Source organism: Pseudophryne corroboree, chromosome 1 (assembly GCF_028390025.1).
Source record: "Pseudophryne corroboree isolate aPseCor3 chromosome 1, aPseCor3.hap2, whole genome shotgun sequence".
NCBI classification, from domain to species: domain Eukaryota; kingdom Metazoa; phylum Chordata; class Amphibia; order Anura; family Myobatrachidae; genus Pseudophryne; species Pseudophryne corroboree.
In genome coordinates, this window is record NC_086444.1 from 998,258,146 (window position 1) to 998,273,604 (window position 15,459).

Sequence of the window (15,459 nt, forward strand, 5' to 3'; positions counted from 1 at the left end):
AGGGGTGTGCCTAGCACCGCCTTTTGGGCGTGTCTAGCACCATCTATTGATGGTCAACGCAATACAAAATATCCACCCTTGTACCAATCCTAATAAAGCAGGTACATTGTCAGATCCTTCCCTCAGAGACTCAAGCAGCCATCTCAGTGCAAGCAAGCCAGGTCTCCGGAAATGCTAGGTTTAGTCTACCTGTAAAAACGTCTGATATTTCTATTTTAAGCATCACATTTATTATATCTGTCCCTGCTTTCTGTTCCCTGTGACCAGGTGTTGTCAGGGGTTTTTCTATAATATTTCAGCACTGTTGCTGTATATAGTCATATAGTATAATTTGGCTGCCACCCTGTTGTTGTTGTTATAATACTACTGTGTGTGGGCGACTCTATTATATACAGTTATGTCTAACAAGGCAAAAGATTGCAAACAGCCAGACACACCAGTTTTACTGTCATGTAGATTGTGCTCTGCAGGATTATCTGCACAGGATATTATGCAGGATGGGCTTTGTGTGGACTGTTATGCACCTCCTAGCCAATCAACATCTTCAGCACCAAATCAAGAGCCTCCATGGGCTTCTTTCTCTCAGTTACTGGGTACTTTAGTGGACCGGCTCACTCCCCCCATGGGACCTCCTCTATTAGCACCACCTAATATTGTCCCAATTACTAATCCATCTTTGTTGGATACTCTTAATAATATGTTTCAGAGCCTAGCCCAAACATCTCTATCATTGCAAAAGATGATACCTGAGGCTAAAGTCAACTCGGTCCACACCTTCTTCCCAATCCACAGCTGTGTCAGACTCAAACGACTCATCAGCTGAGGAAGGGGAGGGTACAACTCCTTCAGTCACTGATTCCTGTGTGATTGAAGAGGAAGCTCGCAGCACAGTGGTTGTGGTAGCTTTGATTGATGCTATTAAGCAAATTCTACAGCTGTGGAGGAACGTGCACCTGTTGCTAAGAAAACTGATGTTTTTAAGCGACAAAAGATAATTAGATCTGAATATCCACATTCAGATCATCTCATGGAAATTAGACCAGAACCCTGGAAAACTCCAGGTAAAAAGTTTCCTATGTCTAAACGACTAGCCTCCCATTACTCTATCCCTGCTGAGAATTGTACTAAGTGGGAGGCTCCTCCTCTGGTGGATTCTCATATCGCACGTCTAGTTAAGACGTCCACTCTGCCTGTCACACCCCTTTCTTCACTGAAAGAGCCCACAGATAGACAAATTGAAAATTGCCTTAAGTCAGTTTTTTTCTCACTGGGGCTATAAATAGACCTACAGTGGCAGCTTTGTGGGCTGCAAAAGCCCTTGAAGCATGATTACAGGCCATTGAGGCGGAATTACCTTCCAATCTTTCTGAGGACTGTCTGTCATACTGGGCCCTCATTAAGTCTGCGACTTCTTACATTAGTGAAGCTCTTTCTGATGTGGAAATATTGGCAGCTAAGGCATCTTCCACTTCTGCATTGGCCCGACGTATTCTCTGGCTTTGTACCTGAAAAGCTGACCTTGATTCCAAGAACACATTGGAATTTCTTCCTTTTACGGAAGTGGTGTTATTCATAGCTGAATTGGACAAACTTGTCACTGCACTAGGTGCAGCTAAGACAGCCTTTCTCCTGTCTATTCCTACTCCACATGCCAGGAGTTTTACCTTTCATTCCTTTTGTCCTCAAGGCAAAGCGAATGGACAGGTTTTTCCCTGGCAAACATCCACTACAAAGGCGAAGCCCAAGGCAAAGCAACCTTGGGCTGCTTGTTAGCCCCCAACAAACCCTAACAAGCCCATTGCCTGATGGGGTGGGCAATGACCACTTCAGACGCCTGAGTGCAAGAAGTGGTCTCGAACGGGTACAACGTTCATTCAAGAGACATCCCCCTCCACAGTTCTTTTGCATGGGCCTTCCCTCAGACCCACAAAAGGCTCAAATTTGTACACTCACTCCTGCAATCAGTGTGATAGTGCTGGTTCCTTAGTCTCAATACAGCAAGGACTATTATTCATCCCTGTTTCTTGTGCCCCAGCCCAACGGGACTCACCAATCCATCCTCGATCGCAAATCTCTCAGATTTGTGAAAGTCCCCAAACTTTCACACATGGAAACTCTTCGCTTCATAATCCTAGCTATGGAACCTGGGGATTTTATGGTATCCCTGGACATACAGAATGCGTACCTGCATATCCCTATTGCGCCTTCACCTCAACAATATCTACGGTCTTCTATCCACAACAAACATTATGAATTTCAGGTGCTAGCCTTTGGGCTAGCTACGGCACCCAGAATTATTACCAAGGTTATGGCAGTCATAGCAGCTCAGCTGCGTCATCAGGGAGTCAGATGTCTTCCTTATCTGGACAAACTACTGCTCCTTGCCACCTCACAAGAGGTCTTGCAACGACATCTTCAAATTACGATGGAATTTCTTCAACATTACGGATGGCTCGTCAATTGGAAAAATTCATCCCCTACGCCATCTCAGCAGATGTTACAGTTGGAGCATTATTGGACTCTCAGAGTCAGCGACTCTTCCTGCCAGCAGACAAAATTTCAAGGTTACAGGACCGAGTCTGCAAGTTTCTTCAACCTCGCCGGGTGTCCATTCACTCAACCATGCAAGTCCTAGGATTAATGGTCTCCACCTTCTTGACATGGGGGAATAGGCCCAGTTTCATTCTTGCCCTCGGCAGCATCTGATCCTGTCCAAGTGGAATGGACAGCCACATTTGATCAGATCCCAAATGATAACTCTCTCTCTCCAGAAGTTTGTCTGTCTCCCACTTGGTGGCTCCAGATGACCCACTTAGACAGTGGATGACCCTTTTGGAATCCAAGCTGGCTACTCCTCACCACAGATGCCAGTCTCCGTGGTTGGGGGGCAGTGACTGGGCAGCACTCATTTCAGGGACGTTAGACCCAGACGAAGTCTAGCTTGCCAATCAATGTCCTGGAACTGCGAACCATGTTCAAAGCCTTAATTCTGGCGCATAGTGTCCTTCAAGGCAGATCAGTTCAGGTTCAGTCTGACAATGCCACGGATGTGGCTTATCTCAATCACCAGGGCGGCACTCGCTGCCAGATGGTGATGCAGGAAGTGGCCCGCATTCTCAAGTGGGCCGAACTTCATCTTCCAGCCATCTCAGCTGTCATCATACCTGGGAACCTCAACTGGTAAGCAGATTTCCTCAGTTGTTAAGATGTTTACTTGGGCGAATGGTCCCTACATCCAGAAGTCTTTCAGCAGCTAGTGGACACATGGAGTCTGACAGACGTTGGCCTCTTAGCCACCTTCAGTCTAATGTATTTCTTCCCTCCAGTATCCCTTCTGCCAAGGATTCTCCTGAAATTCAAACAGGAAGGCGGAAACCTCTTTGTAGTGGCCCCAGCGTGGCCCAGAAGTTATTGGTTCGACCTACAGTGTCTCTCAGTGGCAGTTCCCTTCCAACTTCCTCTATGCCTGGACTTGCTGTCCCAGGGACCGTGTTTACACCCGGACCTAGCACTACTGTCTTTGTTTGTGTGGCTCTTGAATCTTCTAAAAGGTTTTTCTCGCTCAGTGGTGCAACCATGCTTAAGGCGAGAAAACCAACCTCAGCCTGTATATACTATAGGGTGTGCCATGCTTATTTCCAGTGGTATTCTCCCAAGATCTATGACCCTACTGTCTTCAGGATTTCAAGTATACTTGCCTTCTTACAGCGTGAATTGAGCCTCTGCCTTTGCCTGGCTTCCCTTAAAGTGCACATCTTTGCTTTGTCTGTATGGTTTCCAAGCAGGATTGCTCCATTACTGGATGTTCACATCTTCCTACAGGGAGATCTCCGGGTACAGCCTCCCTACGTTCCTCCAGTGACTCTGTGGGATTTGTCCGTGGTTCTAGATGCTTTTCATCAACTTCCATTTGAACCTCTGGAAAAAGTTGATCTGAAATGGTTGACTGCGTAGACTTTGATGTTTCTTCCGGACAGGGCTGTCCTCCGTACTCAACCAAGTTACCTCTCCAAAGAGGTCTCCCGTTTCCACCTGAATGAGGAAATTCTGTTTCCGGCCTTTGTCTCCCCAGATCTCTCAGAAGGAGAACTTTCTCTGAATGTGGTTCGAGCTCTCCGTACCTACGTAGATTGAATTCCGAATTGAACTGGTTCAGATTCCGTTTTCATCCTCTATGGACTTTACAAACGTGGTCGGCCAGCTAATAAGCAAACTCTGGCCAGATGGATTAGAATGGCTATCACACAAGCATACTCTCAAGTTGATCTTCCAGTACCAGCTTCAATCTCTGCTCATTCTACTCTGTCTGTGGGACTGTCATGGGTAGCGCATAATTCAGATATCCTCCTGTGTACTATTGCAAGAACTAATATTTATGGCGTGAGTATATATATATATATATATATATATATATATAGCATGCTCCACTGACCCCTTCCATTATACATACACCTGTTGATGACTCTACTATTCAGAATGGACTATAGATAGATAGATAGATCTATCTATCTATAGATAGATAGATAGATAGATAGATAGATAGATAGATAGATAGATAGAAAACCATACCGGCTCTCCCAGAGAGATATCATCCTGTGTACTACTGCCTTCGCAGCATACAGTCCCTGCCCTCAGGGGGTGCTCACACTGGGTAAGTCATGGCACGGCACTACAGGTATCAATTGCCAGACATGCTGAGAGCCACTGTATGCAAACTTAAAGAGCAGATTTAACAAAGAGTGATATCCTTGTTATCACTCATTATGAATAATAAATGGTGCTCCAGCCAATCAGCTCTTTACTGTCATTTTTTTCAGGCACATGACAGTTAGGGGCTGATTAGTTGGCACACCATTTATCAATCATAATTAGTGATAACAAGAATATCACTCGTTAAGGAAAGGTTTGCTAAGGTATGTCATGGGTGTGCTGACAATTGTGGGCTGATCGGAGGTGAGTGTATGCAGAGGTCCACCAGGTATAGCAGTGATAGCATCACAGTAAATTATAACTATAACTGCTGCTTATTAAATAGACCCTTATGTGTTTTGTTACTTTTTTATTTATTTAGTTTGCTGTGTAATTATTTATTGTTTTGTAGTTAGGGGGGGGGTGATTTTTAAGTTTTACCTTAAGCTCCAGTTTGTCTGGAAAAGTTATGCTTTACATAAACGGATCAAGGTAGGGGCCCCAAACTAGTATCTTGCCTGGAACCCTTTGAGGTCTTAATCCGGCTCTTTTTTCATGCATGAATTATGATTACCCAGTGCAAGTTTTTTTTAAATGTTTAAAAAGTACTCAAAACAAAACCAGAAACTATTATTTTTGAAACTATAAAACTAAGGAAGTTATACATGTGTCCACTTGAGAGGACATCATGCATCTGCAACATAAGAAATTGCCCTATTATCATGGAACAATATTTTAACCATGAAAGGGTTTTTTTTTTTAAATAAGGTAAACTGAAGGAAAAAAAAATAATGTCTGTTATGTATCCAATTTGTTTGAATCACGTTACTTACTCCAGAAACAAAAAATCCCCTAAGTTGTAAACAATACATTTTTATGCCTGTGTATAGATATATCCACCCAGAAACAACAATGTCCTCAGTATTAATAACACAAATATTTTCATTTACTTCTGAGTTTAATTCATTCCTTTGCTTCATGCCTGTTTCACAAACTGAATTTGACTGATTTTAATGCTTGGTGTAAAAGTTGGAGAAGCTCCCTGGACACAAGGGCACAAGACACTGCATGCAGATGTACAGTACTAAGGGGGTAATTCAGACCTGATCGCTATGCAGCAATTTTTGCACTGCTGCGATCAGATAGTCACCGCCTACAGGGGGAGTGTATTTTTGCTGTGCAAGTGTGCGATCACATATGTAGCAGAGCTGCACAAGCTGATTTTGTGCAGTCTCTGCCCAGTCCAGAACTTATTCAGCCGCTGCGATCACATCAGCCTGTCCGGGACCGGAATTGACGTCAGGAACCCTCCCTGCAAACGCTTGGACATGGCTGCGTTTTTTCCAAGCACTCCCAGAAAACGGTCAGTTGCCACCCACAAACGCCTTCTTCCTATCAATCTCCTTGCGATCGCCTGCGCGGTCGGAAATTTTGCACCATCCCGTCGCTGACCGGCAATCCCCGTAGCTGCGGTCCATCGCGCCTGTGCATTGCAGTGCATACGCATGCGCAGTAAAGATCTGATCGCAGGCTGTGAGAAAATGCAGCTTAGCGATTAGGTCAGAATCGGCCCCTTAGTTTTATGTGTACAAGCTGCATTGTGGCCCTTGTTATCATGTTTTACATCTTTGCTTTAGCCAGTGATATCCCACACTGAACCACATTTCAGGGGGGTGCCAATGACATGGCCCTGCGTTTCAATGGAGGTTGTGTCTCACTTGATCTTTGTCTACGACATTGTTCCATAGGGCCAACATTGATCAATGCTCAAGCAATGGATGCTTTGATATCCAACTGATTCTTGTCATTAAATCCAGACATTCGATACAGCAGCCATGCATTTACATAAGTCACATCAAGACAGTGAAAGATCACCTGAATGTACCAGCTCCTGTTTTTGCATCTGTGTGGGTACACGGCTACACACTGACCCATGAGATCCACTCCCCACCATGTGCGTGTTATACTACTCTGTACCTAACTCTGTTGCTACATACTTTTGATGTCTGGAGTAAATAAAAACAATACTAATAATAAAGCATCCGCCACTACTACCACTATTACCACAGCTGCTATGCCATGATAAGCCTTGCTTGCAGCATGGATCTTTGTATTGCATGATGTCCAATGGAGTGTGCATACTGTATGATTTTACATCAACTGTGAAAAACATAATTTGAGCATTAGATTAAAACATCTACCATATTATGCCCTAAACATTACTTTCCTTGATTTATTGATTTATTTCTTTTTACCTGCTCTGCTATCTTTGGATAATAATATTTTACAGAAATCCCTGAAGTGCTCAGTGCTGGTGAACTTTTCTCAGCCATTTTACTTTGACTTTATTGGTTTTGTAGGAATTAAAAGCTGCCACTAGGTGGCATACCATACAAGTTTGATAGAGGTCTAAAGAAGAGGATGCCATGCACTAGCAATGTCACAAGAGAGTTTCTGTAGGAGATAATGACTTAAAAACAGCTGCCTACTATAGTGACTTCCATGTATGTAAGGGTTAAAGCAGCAGTGAGACTCTCCAAACTTAGGTGGCGATTCAGACCTGATCGCTGCTGTGCATTTTCGCACAGCAGGCGATCGGGTACTAACTGCGCATGCGTATGCACCGCAATGCGCATGCGCGTCGGACAGCAACAAAGGGCATCACTGGTCAGCGACGGGATGGTGCGAAAAATCTGATTGCACGGGCGTTCGCAAGGTGATTGACCGGAGTAAGCCGTTTGTGGGTGGTAACTGACAGTTTACTGGGAGTGTCCGGAAAAACGCAGGCGTGCCCAAACGTTTTCAGGGAGGTTGTCTGATGTCAGCTCCGGCCCCCATCAGCCTCGTCTCGTCGCACTATAGTAGTAAGTCCTGGGCTGCACAGAGACTGCACAAAGTGGATTTTTGCAGCTCTGCGTACACATGGAATCGCACACTTGCACGGCGAATTTACACTCCCCCTGAAGACGGCGACTATCCGAATGCAGGACAACAAATTTTGTAGCCCAGCAATCAGGTCTGAATCACCCCCTTAGAGTAGTTCCGTTAGGACATTTAAACTCAAAGTTCAATGCCAATAAGCATCCAAACCTCAAATTTGGAGACACAACTTAGCCAAATAAAAATACAGAAGAGGTTAAATGACCTTGATGGGAAGACTAGCAGGAGTCTTCTGCATGTGAAACACGCATGCAGGAGTCTTATACATATGAAAAACTGCTGCAGCTGGTAATACACAGTGTTGAAGGATAGCTTAATACCATGTGCAAATAACACTGTATGAATACTCTGACAATTCAGCTGTGTTGTGTGTGCAGAAATAAGATCCTCCTTTTCTGATGAAATGTTGCAGTAGTAAAATATCCTGAATGATCCAACAACAATTTGTTTTATTGACTCTGTGTTTCATCCCGGTTCCTGACTTCTTCAGGGGAATATGAGAGTGAGCTGCATGATGTCGGGATTGTGATGGGGGCGGGGTGTAGGTGCCCGGTAGTGTGACCTCCTGAACGCTGGTCACATAACTGCATCCCGCATGATGAACCTGTAAAATCTAGCATCCAAACTTCTTCATATCATTAATCTGCATTAGACTACAGCTGATTATGCATTAGACTACAGCTGATTATGTATTAGACTACAGCTGATTATGTATTAGACTACAGCTGATTATGCATTAGACTACAGCTGATTATGTATTAGACTACAGCTGATTATACATTAGACTACAGCTGATTATGCATTAGACTACAGCTGATTATGCATTAGACTACAGCTGATTATGCATTAGACTACAGCTGATTATGCATTAGACTACAGCTGATTATGCATTAGACTACAGCTGATTATTCATTAGACTACAGCTGATTATGCATTAGACTACAGCTGATTATGCAGCCAGAAAAAAAATCAAGTTGGTTATTATAGAAAATAAATAAAACATCATTATGAGTATATGAATATGTAGTGTACTATAATTGTAATTGTAATTGTATTAAGGGGGGGGGGGGGGGTCCCGGGGATACGTACCCCCGGGCCCCCCTTTCCAAAAGGGCACCCTGCCACACCACAGATCAGATCTCTCTTCCGATCCAATCTGTAGTGCTGTAGAGATGTGCCCTGTGTTCCAGGGCACATCAGAGCGGCAGGGTGCAGGGGATCTGCGTCCCCTGCAGAGTACAGCAGTGACCTGTCAGTAAGCGGTGAGTGTCCGGTGCAGGGACCAGGTGTTTCCCTGCACCAGACTGAAAGCGGCGACGGGCAGCGGCGCTTCAAACTTGGCACCGTTTTGGCAGCCAATCTGAAGCTCTGGCGGCGGGAGTTTAAACCCGGCGCCGTCCGCGAGCCAATCAGAAGATGGCGCGGCGAGCCAATTGGTGCTCGCCGCATCATAGGCCCCGCCCCCGGCATCTGAAGTCAGACGCCGGGTGGGAGCCGAAGAAGACGACCGCGCGGAAGAGCGCAGAAGACACCGGGCGGTAGCCGAAGAGGGAGGCCGCGCTGAAGAGCAGTGAAGAGCCGGACGGAGGGAGAAGAGCTCCGGTGGCCACTGAAGAGGACGGAAGACGCCGTGCTCCTGATGGAAGATGACCCGGACCAGGTGAGGCTGATCTCACCCCCCCATCCTTTCCTCCCTAGACCTACAGGTATCGGGCACTAGGCCCGTAGGTACAGTCAGGCCCTCCCGGCCTGTGGGTATGTAGTCGGGCCCTCCCAGCCCGTGGCCATTTATAGTCGGGCCCTCCCGGACCAAGGGCGCATGGTGGGCATTAGGCCCCGTTAATAGGTGTGCCCCCCACCCGTCCACCCCTCTCTTCAATAGGGGCCCCACTGTCTAAAGTACCCCGGGCCCCCCATGGTCTTAATCCGGCTCTGATTGTATTATTAATATATGTTAATAAAAGTGGGAGTGGCTTGACAGTTTAATATGGCAGATGTGATTTGTATGATCTTTGCTATCAACTATTCTTAATCTGTTTCCATCAGGGTTAAACTATTTCATTTTAAAATATCTGCTAACCAGTTCTGCATAAAGCCAAGTACCCAAGTCACATGGAGCCTGTTAAAAACAAATCAAACAAGTCATGCCTCCCGAGTCCCAACTGTCTAGATTTTCAAGGGACAGTCCTGTTTTTTTGGGACTGTTCTGCTGTCCCACCCGTGGGGGGCAGTGGGGTAGTTGGGAGGCTCCTGTAGTCACTGCTCTGCCTAGCATAGCAGCGTTGAATAGACGCTGTGTGTCAATTCACCGCATCTATTCACGGAAGACAGAGGGAGAGGGGGCATGCCCCCACATTGACGAAATACGCTGGCGTGGCTCGCTATCGCGGTACTCCCATGAAGTCACACCCCCTTATCTATAAGCTTCGCCGTGCCAGCAAGTCCCTCTTCTCCATCTCCCAATGTTGAGAGGTGTGAGAACAAGTAGTCAATATAAATTGAATCTGGTTTTCAGTGTACGCTAATGAATGTATCATCAGCCTTCCCCTTCCCAAATCAAGTAGAAAACATGCTTTATATTTTAAAAACGAGTATTCCATACATTGTAATCCTGCTATTCGAGTACAGAAGCAGCAGTTATACTATATTTGCATAATTAGGTGTGCCGTAGATGTATTTACCGAATCAGGCATGGCCAGGTCATTCCACTCCAAACAGACGCATCTGCATCTGTTAGGTGGCCATCTTTGGTTGCATTTCGCATTGACATGCTATTACTGTACTTTGGTCTCCATATCTACACATTCCCTCCAACGCAAATCAACGCCCCTTGGTTCAGGGAGCCATAGGTAGAAAGTTCTAGAGATGAACTGGTGGAGAGGGGGGAAGTGTATATTAGGTTGTGCATATATGACTGCTGTCACCTGTGTTAAACTGTTTAATTAATGGGAAAGTGTTTCAACACAGGTGATTGCAATCATAACTTAAGAAGGAAATCCAGGTAGAGAGCATTTTGTCCCTCCTGGAATGAGTCATGTAACTGTTGGGTTGTATGGATTGTGTATATATACCAGGCAGGGAGGAGGAGAAACTGGGATCCCTGTATCACTTACAGCTCTCTCCACCCTCCTATTTCTACTCTGGTCGGTATTTTATGAAACCTGATACTCCTGTGTCTGCACTGCATACTGTCCTGCTCGCATTCTGGCTGCCTGGTTCTGCTGTTGCATAAAAGGAAAAGCTAGTGATGTCAGTGTGCTCTGGCCAGGGGGCCCCCTGACAAAGTATGCCCTACATACCGCCCCAGGCCCGGTGCCTCCCCCAGGCCCTGCATTCCCTCCAGGCCCGGCGCTACCCGCTCAGCAAAGGGATGCAGTGCAGGTAGGCGTAAGGCTGGATAGGCGCTGTCCCTGCCCTGCACCCCCACTGATGCGCTGCCTGTCCCCCCTGCTCCTGCTGGTTACTGCGCCTGTCACACTGTGACAGGCAGCAGCGCCGGCAGCTTTAAGTGTCCTCTCCCCTTCCCTGGCTGTGTGACAGCGCGCAGTGTGCACTGTGCAGGAAGACCCGAAAAGGGTGTGAAGCTACACAGAACGGAAGGGCAGAGCTACACGGGACCAGGCTGATCATGATAAGCAGGAACAGGAGGATGGACAGCAGCACTATTAAAGGGGGCATTTTGTGTAAGCGGCACAATACAGGGGGCATTTTGTGTAAGCGGCACTACTAAGAAGGCATTTTGTGTAAGCGGCACTACTAACGGGGCATTTTGTGTAAGCGGCACTACTAAGAAGGCATTTTGTGTAAGCAGCACTACTAAGAAGGCATTTTGTGTAAGCGCCACTACTAAGAAGGCATTTTGTGTAAGCAGCACTATTACAGGGGGCATTTTGTGTTAGTGGCACTACTAAGGGGGCATTTTGTGTAAGCGGCACTACTACGGGGGGATTTTGTGTAAACGGCACTACTACAGGAGGTTCTTTGTGTAAGCGGCACTACTACAGGGGGCATTTTGTGCAAGCGGCACTACTACAGGGGGCATTATGAGTATAAGCAGCATTACTACAGGGGGCATTATGTGTATAAGAAGCACTACTATGTGCAGTGTTATGTGAGTAAGATTGTGCTACTGTGGCGTAATTTGAAATAGGGGTACCATTGTGTGGCCATGCCCCTTCCATGTAAGACCACACCCCTTTTTTGGTGTGCACCAAAGGCGCACGCTGTCCCTTTGTAAAGTATTGGATGGCGTAAATTCATAGTTTGCAGGGGGGCGCCAAACACCCTAGCACCGGCCCTGATCCCCCCCTTAATCTGGCTCTATGCAGCTGCACCAGTTGCACATAGCTAGTTATGTTCCTGTTCCCCATGCTGTGCATTCAGAGATGCTCTTTTGCAGACCAGTGCTGTAACACATCGCTATTTCAGTTACTGTCACCTTCTCTGTCCTCTCACACTAATATTGCCATTCTATCTGACCTCTCTAATTAACAAGGTGCTTTTGCCACAGAATTGCCACTTATTGGATGTTTTTAGTTTTGCACACTATTCTCTAAACCAGTGGTTCCCAAACCTTTTTGAATCACGGCGCCCTAGAGCAGTGGTTCTCAACCTCGGTCCTCAAGTACCCCCAACAGTTCATGTTTTCCAGGTCACCTAGCTGGTGCACAGGTGTATTCATTACTCACTGACACATTTTAAAAGACCCACAGGTGGAGCAAATTTTTTCACTTGCAATCCTTGAGGAGACCTGGGAAACATGAACTGTTGGGGGTACTTAAGGACCGTGGTTGAGTAGCACTGTCCTAGAGTATCAGAATATTTTTCATAGCACACATAGGCCAAAAGTTTCTTATTGAGAAATTTAGAAAGAAATATTAAATTAAGTAAATTGTGTTTATACAGTATGTCATCCTTAGGTTCAGGTATGTGGTGAGGGACAAGATTCACTTCTGTTTGTCCACATAGGTTATGATTGGCAGCCACCAGCACTGGTTCAGCCTATTACATTGACCATAAATAATTTGAATTAGTCCTAGACCACCTATCCAAGGTAACCCTTGGTGCCTAGACACAAAGTTTGAGAGCCACTGCTCTAAACTATAGAGACTGTTGTGCATGAATTCTCATAAGATCAGCAGTTACAAAGATACACCACTAAGGCTGGCATTTAAAATTGTGGAAAAAATAGCCAGGGGCCCCCTGTCCCAAAACTGCAGGGCTCCTGGGTGGTCCGTCTCCCAACCTGAGGCTGTTAGTTGGGAGCACTGCAGCAGATCAGCGCTGGTGTCTGACGTGATACCCGCCGGCACCCCCAGACCACTAGTACACACAGGCTTGTGATCTCTTTCCTGGTCCCACACTTTAAGTAAGTGGTGCAGAGCCCCAAGGACATGCATTCCTCACCCCAGCGTACCCTCGGCACGTTTACTAAAATTGCAGTCAACAGTGCTACCAGTTTGGAAGGGGATATCACGGGGACATGCCGTATACCCTGATAGGACAGTCTACCCCCGGGATTGCAGATACTATTTTGCAATTGGGATTAGCAGATTACCACCATTTTTTTATAGTTTATTTAGTTTTTTGTAATTGTATTTTTATTTTCCTATGCAATGCTTCCCCTGGATTTGAAAAGATTGTATTAGTACATCTAACATTTCCAGACATAAAAGCAGTACAGGCTGTTACTAATTTAATATTCAGGAATTGGAACAGATATTTTCAGTTTGTAAAATGTATCACGTTATCCTTACAAATACCATATGAAGTTCAAACATAGCATTTTAAGACCTAGTTTGAAAATATGTTTAGCATATTTGCATATATGTTTCTGCTGTAAGCATTGCCAACTGTAATTCTCTTTCTGCTGCAGAAGGCAGCCTGCCCACATCTGCACTGCACACTTTTCCTGTTCTAGCTGCTTGCTGACCAAGAACCTAATATAATACCGTATCATGGCAAACGTTTCCATCAATCCACAGGAGGCTTGCTATATAAAAGGGTAATTTTGCGCTAAACTCATTTTGACCAGAGGGTCCTATAATTCTTAGTTAATGAGTCTAGATAGGTGGGACCCTAAGAAAGCCTCTTTTGCTAGCCCCCATGTGACCTGGTTTCAAAGGACCTTGGTTTCAAAGAAGTGATAATGATGATGATGATGATGATTTTGTGTTTTATTGGTGATCCTTTGTTTCCTGTATCAAATAAATGGTAAAATAATACTAAAATTAGCATCCTAACCAATACATGTTCCTCACATTAGCCCACGTCCTAAATTTGAACAATATCTACCTTTTAACCTTATTCTTAACATTAAGCAAAGTTAGGCTTAACATGAAACAAAATGATGGTCCAGAACATCCTGTATTTGTCTCTTTTATGAAGGACAAATCTAAGGTCAGTGTAGAAATTGTAAAACTTCTGTGTTATTCTTTTTTTTTTCCAAAAATGTTTTTATTGTAAATTGTACAGTTCGTGACAACAAAAGGTAATATTATCATCCATTGTACACCTTTTCATACATTTTCCACCATTGATGTGACAATATGTATATACAAAGTGATTTTTATGATGTAAAGGTATATTATTGACATCAAAGGTCCAAAAGAAAAATAAAAACAAAAACAAACCCCAAGACATGTTTAACTTGTACATTCTCCTGATGGGTTTTGTTGCGACTTAATGGCATACAATAGATAATTGCAACTTAAGGTCTAGTTAAATTGAAGTGGAAAAAAGAAAAACAGGGAGAGAAGGAAAGAAGGGAGAGAGGGCAAAGAGAGAGAAGAAGAGTAGGGGGAAGGGGGGGGGGATAAAGCCACACGCGTCCAAGTCCTCCGTGGTCCCTCAACTCAGAGTGACCGGTGGATCATGCATGAATAATCTAGTCTCATACCAGACAGTCATGCGAAAACATTTGTGTATTTGTTGTCTAGTTTCGATGGGTAAAGTGTCTATGTAACTTTCCCATACTGCAAAGAAGTTTCCCAGTTGGGAGTCTTTATGTAATGTGGTTTCAGTCCACTCAAGTTTAAACATTTGAAATAATTTTTCTTTAAACATGGTGAGGGACGGGGGTGTGGGAGAGATCCATTGCTGTAATATGCATTTTCTGGCTACCGAAGAGACAAACAGCAATAATTTCTTGCAACCCACTGAAATTTTTGGAGTGTTAGGCAGAAATCCAAGAATTGCCCATTCTGGGGTCAATAATAGAAAGTTCACCAGGTGTTCAACTGCAAATTGTCTTATCGTCATCCAGAAACGCTGAATCATGGGACATTCCCACAGACAATGGTATAAGGTTGCTTGAGGGCATGCACATTTATGGCAAACAGATGTAGTACTCATGCCAATTAAATTGCAACGATGGGGAGATAGGTACCCTCTATAGAATATTTAAAAAAACATGTCCTTGTAGGATGTTGCTGAAATGGTTTTAATAGAGTATAATAAAGTTTTCAAAATGTCCTCTTCCTTCAAGTTGGGGAAATGTGCTAGCCATTTTGTAATGCCCGTTTGAAATTCACCAGTGTGATAAGGCAGCCTTAATATTTTGTAAAAGTAAGCTATGGCCTTTGTGGAATAGCTCACATTTAGGAAGGCATCATCAAGTGAATTACACCAGTCTTCCGCATTCAGAAATGTAAGCACTTTATTAGTGTAATGTTGTGCCTGGAGAAAGGCCAAATTGCACACTGGTAGAAAGTCATAACGAGATTTTGCTTGTGCATAAGTAAGAGTTTTTTTTTGTGTCCAAATTTGTAAGGTGTTTGACTGAGCGTATTCCCTGTTCCTGCCATGATCTAAATGGTTGCGTTGCCAAAC